This window comes from Erinaceus europaeus, chromosome 4 (assembly GCF_950295315.1).
Source record: "Erinaceus europaeus chromosome 4, mEriEur2.1, whole genome shotgun sequence".
NCBI classification, from domain to species: Eukaryota; Metazoa; Chordata; class Mammalia; order Eulipotyphla; family Erinaceidae; genus Erinaceus; species Erinaceus europaeus.
In genome coordinates this window covers 8859088-8871273 of record NC_080165.1, presented here as the reverse complement: position 1 = coordinate 8871273, position 12186 = coordinate 8859088, and the positions used below count along the sequence as shown (strand labels likewise).

Genomic DNA, 12186 nt, shown 5'->3' with positions numbered 1-12186 from the left:
TGCAGACCTGCTTCACTGCCTGTGAAGCCACTCCCCTGCAGGTGGGAAGCCGGGGGCTCAAACCAGGATCCTTACAGTGGTTCTTATGCTTCCTTCATTGGAGAAGGGCCTGGGCTGGAAACTGAGTCATGCATAGGACAGAACATCACTATCTATACACATATAAGTACATACATATGCATATATGCAAAGTTGCAAGTTCAAGCCCCTGGTCCCCACCTACAGGGGGAAAAGCTTCACAAGCAGTGGAGCAGGGCTGCAGGTGTCTCTCTGTCTCTCTCTGTCTGTCTTCCCTACCTTCTCAATTCCTTCTGTCTCTATCCAATAATAAACAAATAAGAACAAACACAAAGAAGGTATAATAAACTTGACCTTCACAATGAAGTGACTGAATGTAACGTGTGTCCTCTGTCAGGTGAGCTAGCTTCTGTCTGCCTGGACTATTTTTAGCAAGTGATTCATGTCACAAAGATTATGTCTGAGAGGCACTGAACTGACTGTAAGCAGGACAAAGAACTGTTGGTGAACCAAAGACCAACAAGGTATCATTGTGTGTGTGTGTGTGTGTGTGTGTGTGTGTGTGTGTGAGTGATTTTATGTCAGTGCTAAGTGTGTTGTCTGTGACAGTGCGTGACCAAATCCAACTCCCCCTCAATTCCCACTGGTACATTTTCTGTAGGGTGCAGCTACCCTAGGCCACTGCCATTTGAAGGCTCACTATTTGACTATAACCTCATGAAGCAAAGAACAAAGTAGGATAATGACAGTTCAGGTATCTTGATATTTCAGTTGGGAAAAGCAATCCACTCATATCCATACTTCTTTTTTTTTTTTTTTAATTTTTTATTTAAGAAAGGATTAGTGAACAAAAGCATAAGGTAGGAGGGGTACAACTTCTAACTTCCTTCCTATATGACCAGGACTGGCTTTCAGAAATAGTCTAAATTTGCACAGAAACCACTCTGATACGCTTCTCCCCCCAAAATGTGGCTTTTCTGTTTGTTAAGAATGATTTATTTTCAGGAGACCAGAGCCCCACTTGACTGTGACATAGGCTGGCGCTGGGGATTAGACTTGAGGCCTTTGACACCTCAGCCATGCTAGGCTTGCTCTAACCTTGAGCTAATTGCTGTTACCAACATGAAATCCTTACTTTTTGAAAGGTGTGGCCTTATGTTTTCCTTATTCCTCCAGCCTTTCAAATTGTATGGAGATGGAGTTGAGGGGGTGGGGAGAGGGTGGAAGGTCTGCTTTCAGCCTTCTTTGAAGGACTATCTACTGATAATTTTTTTAAAGCCTCGGGCAAAACAGTGTCAGAGATCTAGAAGTTGCTTTAAAGTTACAAATAGATTTTCATCAACATTTCCAAAGACAGAGTAGCTGGAGAGGGTCTTTCTACTTCCCTAGGTGATAAACAGACCCTTCTCGGGCCTGATATGCACAGCTGCTTTTTGCACAGTCTGAACTGTGGCCAGAATAAGCTTCAGTGGAAGAGGATGAGGGCATCCTTGACTTTAGCAGAGTTAAACACTTGGCTCTGGTGAAACTTCCGGAAGCAGGCTCTTACTGAAAGGTAAAGCCGCCTGGCCCATCAGCCCGCCACTGCCCTGCTACTTCTCATTTTCATGGTTCTTAGTGTGTTTATTCTTTCCTTTCCATCCAGTGACTAAAGGACAAGTTTAATTTCTTATTTCCTCTAGGGAGACTGGGAAAAGGCAACAGGCCCCCAGTACAGGAAATCATGTGGTGAGGATCTCTAATTTATTACTGTTCCCATATCACTTCCCTCCCACCCAACCCCCCCAACTCCGCCCCCACCTCCAGCCACTCTGCTTTTTGCTTCTTCCTGCAGCCAAGGACAGAAAGCTGTTCACCTCTGCTCCCCAGGGTCCACAGCCTGTCTGAGTCCTGAGGATCTGAACTCTGGTCCTGTGAAACTCTACCTTCCTGCACTCCTGTGAGGTCCACCTCAACAGAGCAGCTCTTGAGAAGATCTCCAGCACATGCTCAAGTTTCAGAAGCCTGAAAAAGCCCAGAAGAGAAAGGTAGGTCCCTGTATGATTTTCTTTTTGTTTCCTTAACTAGAGAATCAAGGTGGTCTTGCTCTGAATCATGTACGTGTCCACCATGTCTTCCCTAGTGGGCTGTGTGATTTCAACGTGTGTACCCTGTTGAGGTTTATTGGTTTGTAGGATTAGGGGAAAAGTCATGGGAGGGTGAGGATATTTGAGTTTTTGCATTTGACAATTGAACTCTTTTTTTTTTTTTTTGAGTTTTGGATCAAGAATTCTAACCGTACATTGAACGTGATTATTATTTTCTCCAGAGAATAAATCTTATTAGAGGTAATGTTTTGACTTTGGCTATAAGGAAAAAGCTTACTACCAGACTTTTAAAACAATTTAGATCCCTAATGTGATTATTTTGGGGCAGGAGTTTTCTTTTTCAGTTAAAGGTATGCTAGGGTTGACAGAGGATTTTTTTTATCAGAAAAACAAATAAGCTTTTCTAGTTGAGGGTTCTTATGAGCTCTAAGTAAATCAATTTATTCAGGCTATGGTGAGTGTTCATGTTATTTTCTCTATAACAATCTGAAATGATTTCTTTTCCTGAAGTCTCCTGATATTAGGTATCAAGTGAGTGGTGGCTGAGAAACTTGTTTTATTTAGTCTGTTGTGATAATCGTCGAAGACCTGGTAGTTCTTTCTTAATCTCTCTTTTTTTAAAAAGAAACTTAAATTCTAAGATTATCTTCTGCACTTTCTCTTAAATATTTATTTATTTATTTACTTTGAATAGAGACAGAGAGAAATTAAGAGGAGGGGAGAGATGCATAAAGTATGAGAGAGAGAGAGAGAGACACTTACTGCTTCACCTTAGCCAACTAATTTGACCAAGAGTCATCAAAGTGTATTCAAATACATATTTCTTTGGACTTTTTTTCTCCCTGAACTTGTCATTGTTTACTTTTTGTCTCTGTAATCAATCTTTCCTCTGAAAGAAATATTTTATAGCTACAGCATAGAATACCAGCATATATATACACAGATATATATGTATATATATACATATATATATATGTTTATTGAACAGACTCGTTTTCCTTGACTTTCTCAATTTAGAAGCTAAATATTTCTTTCCATTTATTCATTTTACTTCAGCACAATATTCCTCTATTTCTTCTCCCATAGTGTTCTTGAGAAAATACAGTTCCGGTTATGTCACCTTTTTCATGGACTCTTCTATTGCACCTAATGCTTATATAGCCTTGCTACTTGAAGGTAAGGGACCAACTTCCCTCATCACCTTGCTTGAGATGCAGATTCATTACAAGGCTCCTGGGTAATTCAGACACATGTCAAAATGTGATAAATCTTAACAAGACTAGGCAAGACCTTCTAAGTCTGCTCCCTTTCTCTTCCCTTTCTTTTATTTGATAGGACAGAGAGAAATTGAGACAGGAGGGATAGATATAGACAGAGAGATATCTGAAGCACAGTTTCATGTAACCTGAAGTTTACCTGTAGGTGGGGACAGGGTGGTTGAACACAGTAACCTGTGCTCAACTGGGTCCTCCACTATCCCATATTCAAGCCCCGAAGCCTGATCGTTGTCATCTTATCACCTCAACTCTCCCTACTAGACTTTGCAGCTGTATGACACACACCTTCCAGATCTCCAGAATGCAGGATCACTGATGTTCAGTGGCATCAAAGTGTGTCTTTCTCACTTTCAAGGATCCCTCTTTCCTCTTGCGAGTACCAAGTACTCGCCTGTCTGAGATGGTATGGCACGTAGTGAAATGCTTCTGCTGTAGCCTTTACACACTCAGCTGTGGGTCTGTGCATGTTTTCATTCGCAAGTGGTTATTGGATTTTGATTTCTGAATCCACAATACTTGAAACAAAATCTTAGACCCAACTGACTGTAAATAAAATTCATGAGTAAATGAATGGAAATGTTGCAGGATAACCCAACCACCAGTTTATGGCCAACACATTACAGGTTTTTTTTTTGTTGTTGTTGTTGTTTTTTAAGAGGAAATTGCTGAACCCTAAAAAAAATAAATAAGTTTTTTCTGTACTGTTTGTTTTTGAACTTTTGCTGGATTCATCTTTCTACCAATAATTTTTGCAGGCTTACTATGTGTCATATGGCATACAATCTATCGACAGCGAAGTCTCTGTTGTTAAGTCCTTCCTATCAATGTCATTTGCCACTATCACCTGAAGTCAGAACCTCTTTATATTCAGCAAATGATAGAACATCTTCCATGTAGCAGACCCTGAACAGCACGCCAGAAATATGATGTAAGGCTTAGCTCTTAGCAGCTTCGATCTTGCACTTTCTTCTGTTTCTCTCTAGAAAGCAGGGGTGGAAAGCTCAGAGATGTCTGACCTCTAATGAGAGCTGATAAACCAGACCTGAATTCAGGCACAGGCGGGCGGGCATGCAAGCAGTATGGTGTTAGTGGGAAGCAAGCTTGGTCATGTTTGAAGCTCTCATTTAGTTTTTAAAATTATTATTATTTTTATTGTTGTGCTTTCCTTATGATCAGAACTTCCCTGAGAATGTATGTCTGTACAATTCCACAGATGCCCACAAATATTTTAAATAAAAAAAAATTGTTCAAACCCCTAGCTCCCCACCTGCAGGGGAGTCGCTTCACAGGCAGTGAAGCAGGTCTGCAGGTGTCTGTCTTTCTCTCCTCTTCTCTGTCTTCCCCTCCTCTCTCCATTTCTTTCTGTCCTATCAAACAATGATGACATCAATAACTACAACAATAAAACAACAAGTGCAACAAAAGGGAATAAATAAATAGAAGGTATAATTTTTAAAAAATTTAAAAATTAAGGTAGAAGGTAAGAGATGGGGAAGTGGGGAGAGAAAGAGAGAATAGAAGCACTTCACAGAGGCTGGACAGTAGCGTAGTGGGTTAAGCACACGTGGTACAAGGGCTGGTTTAGGCTTAAGGATCCCGGTTCGAGCCCCCAGCTCCCCACCTGAAAGGGAGTCGCTTTGCAAGCAGTGAAGCAAGTCTGCAGGTGTCTGTCTTTATCTCCTCCTCTCTGTCTTCCCCTCCTCTCTTGATTTCTCTCTGCCATATCTAACAACAACAACAGCTAAAACAGCAATAACAACTACAACAAGCACAACAACAAAGGCAACAAAATGGGAAAAGTGGCCTCCAGGAACAGTGGATTCATAGTGCAGGCACGAAGCCCCAGTGATAATGCTGGAGACAAAAAAAAGGAGGAAGAAGAGGAGGAGGAGAAGAAGGGGGAGAAGGGGAAGAAGAGGAAGAGGAAGAGGAAGAAGAGAAAGAAGAAGGAGGAGGAGAAAAAGAAGGAGGAGGAGGAGGAGAAGGAGGAGTAGGAGTAGGAGGAGAAGGAGAAGCAGCCACAGAAGAAGAAGAAAAAGAAGGAGAAGGAGAAGAAGGAGGAGGAGGAGGTGAAGGAGGAGGAGGAGGTGAAGGAGGAGGAGGAGGAGGAGAAGCACTAGCAGTAGCACACCTGTACAGCTCGGAACAAACCAGGTCTTCACACAGTAAAGTGTGTGCTCCTCTGGGGAGACATCTCGCAGCCTCCTACATCTATCACCAGACACTGGGGTGATTCTACTGGCTTTCGGTGAACCTTGATTCTCCCTTATGGTGAAGAAGGTACTCTCTTGCCTCCTGAGAACTCGGAACCTACTCTGTCTAGGCTTATCTTTCAGTCTCAGCTTCTCATTCTATATGATTATTTGAAAGCCGTGTTCTGTAGTTCTCTGGGTCAAACTGACAAAGAAAATGTCTCAAGGGTGTCCTTTCATTGTTGTGTCCACATGCTCAGGTCTATGACGGTGGGCTAATAGCTTTTAAGAAATAGGGAGATGGAGAAGGAGAGGGAAAGACAGACAACTAGAGCTCTGCTTTACTGCTCATGAAGCTTCCTCTCCTGCAAGTGGGGAGTAGGGGCTCGAACCAGGGTCCTTGTGCATGATGATATGTGTGTTTGACTGACCAGGCGCTCCTTCTCCCAGCCCCTTTATGTCTCTATTAGTGACAACAACTTGTAGCAACAGAGATGATGTTAACCTGCAGGAGAAGTTTCTAATGATCAGCCACAGACTACGGAATGTTCTGTAGATGAAGTCTGGCTATACCTGGTCAGTGTAGTCTGAGCCAACTTCTACTGAATTGGGTCAAGCTAGCCAGATCTTCTTTAGAACCTTCATCCACTATTTCCTTGAGTAAGTAACAGTGTCTTGTCTGGTCTCTTTTGATCTTGAAAATGCAGATAATAATGAGTACACACAGATGCAGAGAGGATTAATTAGGTAGGTGCTGCTAATATTAGCTGCTGCTTGTCTCAGGAAACACATTAGATTAAAGAGAAGCCTGGGGAAATGGGAGAAAACTGATTTTCAGAATAGTTGGCGGAACTAGGGGACATTTTTGAAATAAGAAGTTGGTTTTGCAGCTCGTGAAGGCTGCAAACTCCCAATACTTGGAGATTTTTCTCGGTGGGACCAGAGGTCATCATAGTGTGTGGGAACTATAGCGTAGCAGGTTGTAGCTCAATGTGTGGAAGGACTTAGGTACCATACGAATTGTTTTAAAAGTGGGTGAACTGCCCTGTGGTGGTGGTGAACGCCCTGTCCCAGGCAGTGTTCCAGCACCCTGGAAGACTGTGGTCTCTGTGTTCCTCCCAAAGGGATATCAGACTGGGTGGAGCCTGGGTGATGACTTCAGGGTCCTTCCAGCTCATAGCTCCCAAGAGTGATGTCAGGCCCCAATCCAAGCCACCAAATGAAGGTCTGCAAAAAAAAAAAAAAAAAAAAAAAAAAAAAAAATTGCCAGCCTGGAGGGTGACTGTAGTTGCATTTTTGCTAGTTAGACCTCCCTATCTGTTTTGATCATTTTAAAATACTTTCATGCAACAGACAATAGTTAGGTTGCACTTCCAGGAAAAAAAAGCAAAAGAGAAGTAAGAACAATGAGGTGGGAAAAGTTCATTTCTAAACCACTTCTCTTGTGTTACTCTTTAACCAGTTTGTGAGCAACTTCTTTTGCTGCAAACACATTGCTGATTAATGAAAAACTGCCAAGATTTGGTGCATTTTCAGTGTAACTAAAGTCAGACAGGTAATGGGAAAATTGCCCCCAATTTCTGTTCTATCTAAAAAATGGAGCCCTAGCTATATAACCTGTCTTCTTATCCATTCAGAAATATAGTTGTCATAAGTAAAAATGAAATGACTCTTCTTAGCCTCTGAATTTGCAAAATGAGGGGTGGAATCTTTGATTTCAGGAAACTGTAGCGAGCTGCTCTCTCTGACTTTAGTGAATTGGCTCCACACCTGTTTTCCTCACACCTTTGCTTGTCCACTAGACAAGCCATGTTAATAAGAATTGGCTCATTGCATGCTGAGAGCCGGGAGACTTAGAGAAGGGGGGATTTATTCTAGGCGAGTTCTGCTGATGCTATTTACTGCTCCAGACTGTTATCAGGGTGCTTTGTTTTTGATCATGGAATCAGAGGATCTAAGTGGTTTTGAGGTTTGGAAGCCTCACATCTTTCTGTAGCTGTCTGAGAAATATCTCGGCACGTCTTTGCTTTCTTCAATTTTGTTTTGGCATTTTCCTGGGCAGAGAAAGCTGCAGAACTTTCCAGAGAGAGGGGTAGCAGCAAATACGACCCTTTATCAAATCAACGCAAAACCACTGGATATTTTTTTACCTTGGTTTGACTAAACTTGTTTCTTAAAAACACAGATCCATATGATTAAAAAAAACAGCCACTTGAAATACAAGCAACCACGCAGAGTAAAATCGCAGAAACTCAAGCTGACCGGTATGTTTATTTTTAGATGCACATTAGCCTGTCCAACAGAGCAAAGCAACTGTCTAATGTCCAAACTATGGCTCTGGGAATTTCCTCTAACAAGCCCATGTTTCCGTGCATTGTTACAGTACAAAGGACAGAAAGGCCTGGGTGGAAGGCTCAGGGTAACCCCACCTAGGGTAAAATCTGGAACCTGTCATTCCCCCAATCCACATGGGCCTGACTGCTGGGGTCAGGATGAGGGTCACCAGCACTGAGCAGATGCAAATGAGTGGACATGTATGGTCATTTATTCTAAAAATACCGCAGAGATCAGGCTCAGCTTTCTGTTTGTAGTTAGGGAGCTATACTTCCTGAGAACTATGAGGAAGGTTTTCATCTAGCCTAGAGGCAGCTATGTCTTTCAACAGCCCTGGGCTAGAACACAACTAAAAAAGAGATTGTTAAGCTTATTACAGTAAAAATGTATAAATGTCCCAACTCCCATCTGCAGGGGGGTGGCTTACAGATCTGTAGGTGTCTTTCTTTCTCTTCCCTGTCTTCCCCTACTCTCTCAATTTCTCTCTTTCCTACCCAACAACAACAACAACAATAACAGTGGCAACAAAAATGGAAAATATGGCTTGCAGGAACAGTGTAGCCATAATGCAAGCACTGAGCCCCAGTGATAACCCTGGAGGCAAAAAATAAACAATGTATAAATGCATCAACACAGCCCTAATACACACACACACACACACACACACACACACACATACACACACAGACACAGACACATAGACACACAGACACACACACACACAGACACACACAGATGTAGACACACACACACACACACAGACACAGAAATACACACAGACACAGACACACATACATAGACACACACACACACACACACACACACACACACACACACACGTACGCGCACACACCCATCATCTGAATCTTGAACCATCCTGATCTTTTCTGTGACTCTAGGCCAGTTTCTGATTCCTGATTTACTCAGCTACAGAGTGAATGCAATTACCTTGTATCCTTCCAGTTTGAGGACAGATAAAGCACATGACAAAGTGACCCTCACTGCCATTGACTTAGGATTTTATACTTGAACTCCTTACATGAAACCACCATAATAATATTGACCTCCAAGTCTCCAGGGGTTTTTTTTCTGTGTTTGGGAAATTTGCTGCCTTTGTGTTTTTCTCTTTCTTTCTTTCTTTCTTTCTTTCTTTCTTTCTTTCTTTCTTCCTTCCTTCTTCTTTCCTTCCTTCCTTCCTTTCTCCTTCTTCTCCCTCTTTTTTTTTTTTTTTTGCTAATGTAGAGGAAGAAACCTTTTTTGTTTTGTTTTGTTTTACATAATTGGCACACTTTACATGCAAAGTTCTTCATGTCTTTGTTAAGCTCTCCCTATTCCTGGAGAAGGTCAATGCATTGTTGCTCAAGCTTGCAATCTTCAGGGTTGTGTCTGATGCCACAGCAGTGAATGACTAGCTGGGTCTTGGTTCTGCACGTGACAGTCTGTAAGCACCCTGTGTGGGGTCTGTGATCTGCATTCCAGCAGTCCCATTTGGAGATTGGACTCTCCTGCTCAGACTGTGCACAGATGTCAGCCCTGAGCTGAGGCAGGGGCATTGGGCTCTGCTGGCAGGTGGCTGGCCAGGGGCCCTCTGGCCCCACAGATGCAGGAAAAGGTGTTTCAGTCCTATGGTGAAGATGCAAGAATGTTAGTGAAAATGCCTTTAAGGATTGTTTTGTTTGTGCCTGTTTATTATCAGACACTCCTCAGGGGTTCACAGGGCAGGTTGTGAATGTCCGAATGGGGCCTGGGAATTTCCTTCCACAAAGGTTGTGCTTCCTCTCTTTGTTACTGCTCAGAGAACAAGTGGAAGCATTACTAGAGATCCTTACTTAACCCTTTCTTCTGTCCACCACTCCTGTGTCCCCACAGGCAGAAAATCCAGGTTTCTAAACTGAGATATGAAAAATAATGCTGGAATTGTGTTGTGTGTGTATAGCGGCAGGCTTGTTTTATCTGTGCATACCTGTGTGTTCATTCAGGTGTGTATGTGTGTGTGTGTGTTTGCAGAGGAAAATACACAAGAAAATAGAAATGTTTTATTTATTTAGGATAAATACAGAGAAATATTGAGAGGGAAGGAGAGAGAGAAAAAAAGAGAGATCTGCAACATGGCTTCACTACTTATGAAGCCTCCTTCCTGCAGTTGAGAACTGGAGGCTTGAACCCTGGTCCTTACACACTGTAATGTGTAGTGTCTGCACTTAACCAGGCATGTGATCCCCTATCCCCTGGTTTTTAGAATTTTTTATTAGTGAATTAATATGGATTTACAAAATTATAAGATAACAAATGCATAATTCCACACCTTTCCACTGGAGTTCTGTGCCCCCATTCCCTCCACTGGAAATTGTAGTCGTTTTCCCAAGATCACAGATGTGACATAACAGTTCTTTCTATAATTATCTATCTATATTCCCCCACTTTTTTTATCCTCTTCTCTCTCTGAGTCCTGATGGAATTGGGATTCAGAGTTCTCTGGTCATCTTCCCCTAGTATTTATCCCTCTGGCAGTATGAACTAAAATCCTTTATGGGCTGCAGAAGGTGGGAGGTCTGACTTCTGTAATTGCTTCTCTGCTGGACATGGGTGTTGGCAAGTGGATCCACACCCCCAGCCTGTTTCTATCTTTCCCTAGTGGGGCAGGGCTCTGGGGAGGGGAGGTTCCAGGACACACTGGTGAGGTCCTCTGCCCAGGGAATTCAGGAGGAATTGATGATAGCATCTGTAACTTGGTGGCTAAAAAAGAGGTAAAATATAAAACAGGACAAAATTTTTAACAAAAGGGAACCAAAAAGTAGGAGTAGAGCAGATGGGAATAGGGATTTTAGGCTGCAAAGAAGCTGGGAAGTTTATTTTAAGTATGTTCATAGAGAAATTTTATAGTATGTTCATGACTTTGGGGTTTTATTTATTTATTTTCTTTTGCTGGAGCTTAATAGCTAACATAGAGGTGGACAAAAATATTGTCTGGGAAGATGGTTTCAGAGCTGCGAATAGGACTAGAAAGCCAGAGCAGGGCAGAGAGTAGCTCCAAAACTTGAAGAAAATCTGTAAATGCAATGAACTCTGTACCCCATCAATTTGACGGGCCCATATAAATCCGTAGTTAGCACAGCAGCCTGTATAACCTCTGTATAAACTTGTCAGTCTGTGTTTGCCATCCAGGATCACCTCTGGAAACATTCTAGGTGCACTCATTTCAGGACTTCCAGTGGCAGAGTAGGCTGACCTGGCCTCCCTTTAGAGAGGGGGGCAGTCCTTACCATTGCTAGTTCATAGTGAGGGTGTGGTCCTGAAGAGGCCCACAAGAGGGCTTATAATGACATTCCTGGTGGTGGAAGTGATTGGTGATGATGGAGAGAGGGAGGGATCTATTAGAGGTCTAGGCCTGTTGAGTCTATGGAGGAATCCCAGGATTCCCTCATCAGGGCCCTAGGTCATGGCAGTGACCCAGAAGGCCATCATTAAGTGTTCCAGTCTCTTGTCCTTTTCCAGTTTTTGTAGTCCCTTCTTTAGCTGACAAGTTTGGGCTTTCTCCCAGTTGTTAAAGCTTTGAGTGTCGATTGTTGTATCCAGACAAATGTTACGTTTATGGGGCCTGTTCTCAAGTTAGGGAGGAAATACACCTAGGATATTAGTGGAGTCTAAGTTAGCCTTGAGTTTTACTGCATTTACTTGTTTGGTAAAGTTTGTCACAGAGAGATCGATTGTTCTCTAGTTGATAAATATTTTTTTGCCAGTATATTTCTTGGCCAACTGTATATATGTTTCTTCTCAAGATTATCAAGGGACGATTTCTTAGTTTCTTCTGACAACATTGGCCTCTTTTTTTTTTTAACTTTAAAACCTTTCATCAATATCATAAGATGCACGATACTATTATTCACACCAGGTAAAATTTTATTTTCTTTAACAAAGTTTTTTTTCCTACTAAAAATACTGGCTCCATTTAAATTCTCTGTGCCCAGGGCAGGTAGGGTTCATCCCTTACTATGTATTCTTTGTGTTCAAGAACTCTTTTTTCCATTGTTTATAGTTATCAAATGACCTGCGATTCTCTGAAAAACAGCTATTGGTGGTTTCACTCATGTGTATAATATAGAAAATATTGAAACACATGAGCTCGTAATAAGACTGTAGCCAAGTTGTCAATTAGACTTTCTGAAAACTGTGTTAGCCATCCTAGGATGAGAGTAGTGGGAGGGGCGTGAATTGGGGATAGAGCTGCACTGGTGGTTGTGAGTAAGAAATTCACCCCTGTGATCTTGTGAGTTTGCC

General features: G+C 42.2%; 1 protein-coding gene across 6 annotated transcripts in view; it reads left to right on the top strand.

Moving 5' to 3' along the window:
* Positions 1 to 1727: 1727 nt before the first annotated feature.
* ADGRF5 (adhesion G protein-coupled receptor F5) overlaps positions 1728 to 12186 on the top strand; it is a 137197-nt gene continuing 126738 nt past the window's right edge. For 4 of the 6 annotated variants that reach the window (XM_060188720.1, XM_060188719.1, XM_060188713.1 and 1 more), the window contains exons 1-3: positions 1728 to 1746; positions 1853 to 2045; positions 3192 to 3281. The gene's annotated coding sequence lies outside the window, so the exon portion shown is untranslated. Of the gene's footprint in view, positions 1747 to 1852; positions 2046 to 3191; positions 3282 to 6024; positions 6235 to 12186 lie in introns of all 6 variants that reach the window. The other 2 variants (XM_060188716.1, XM_060188714.1) reach the window with 2 other exon arrangements.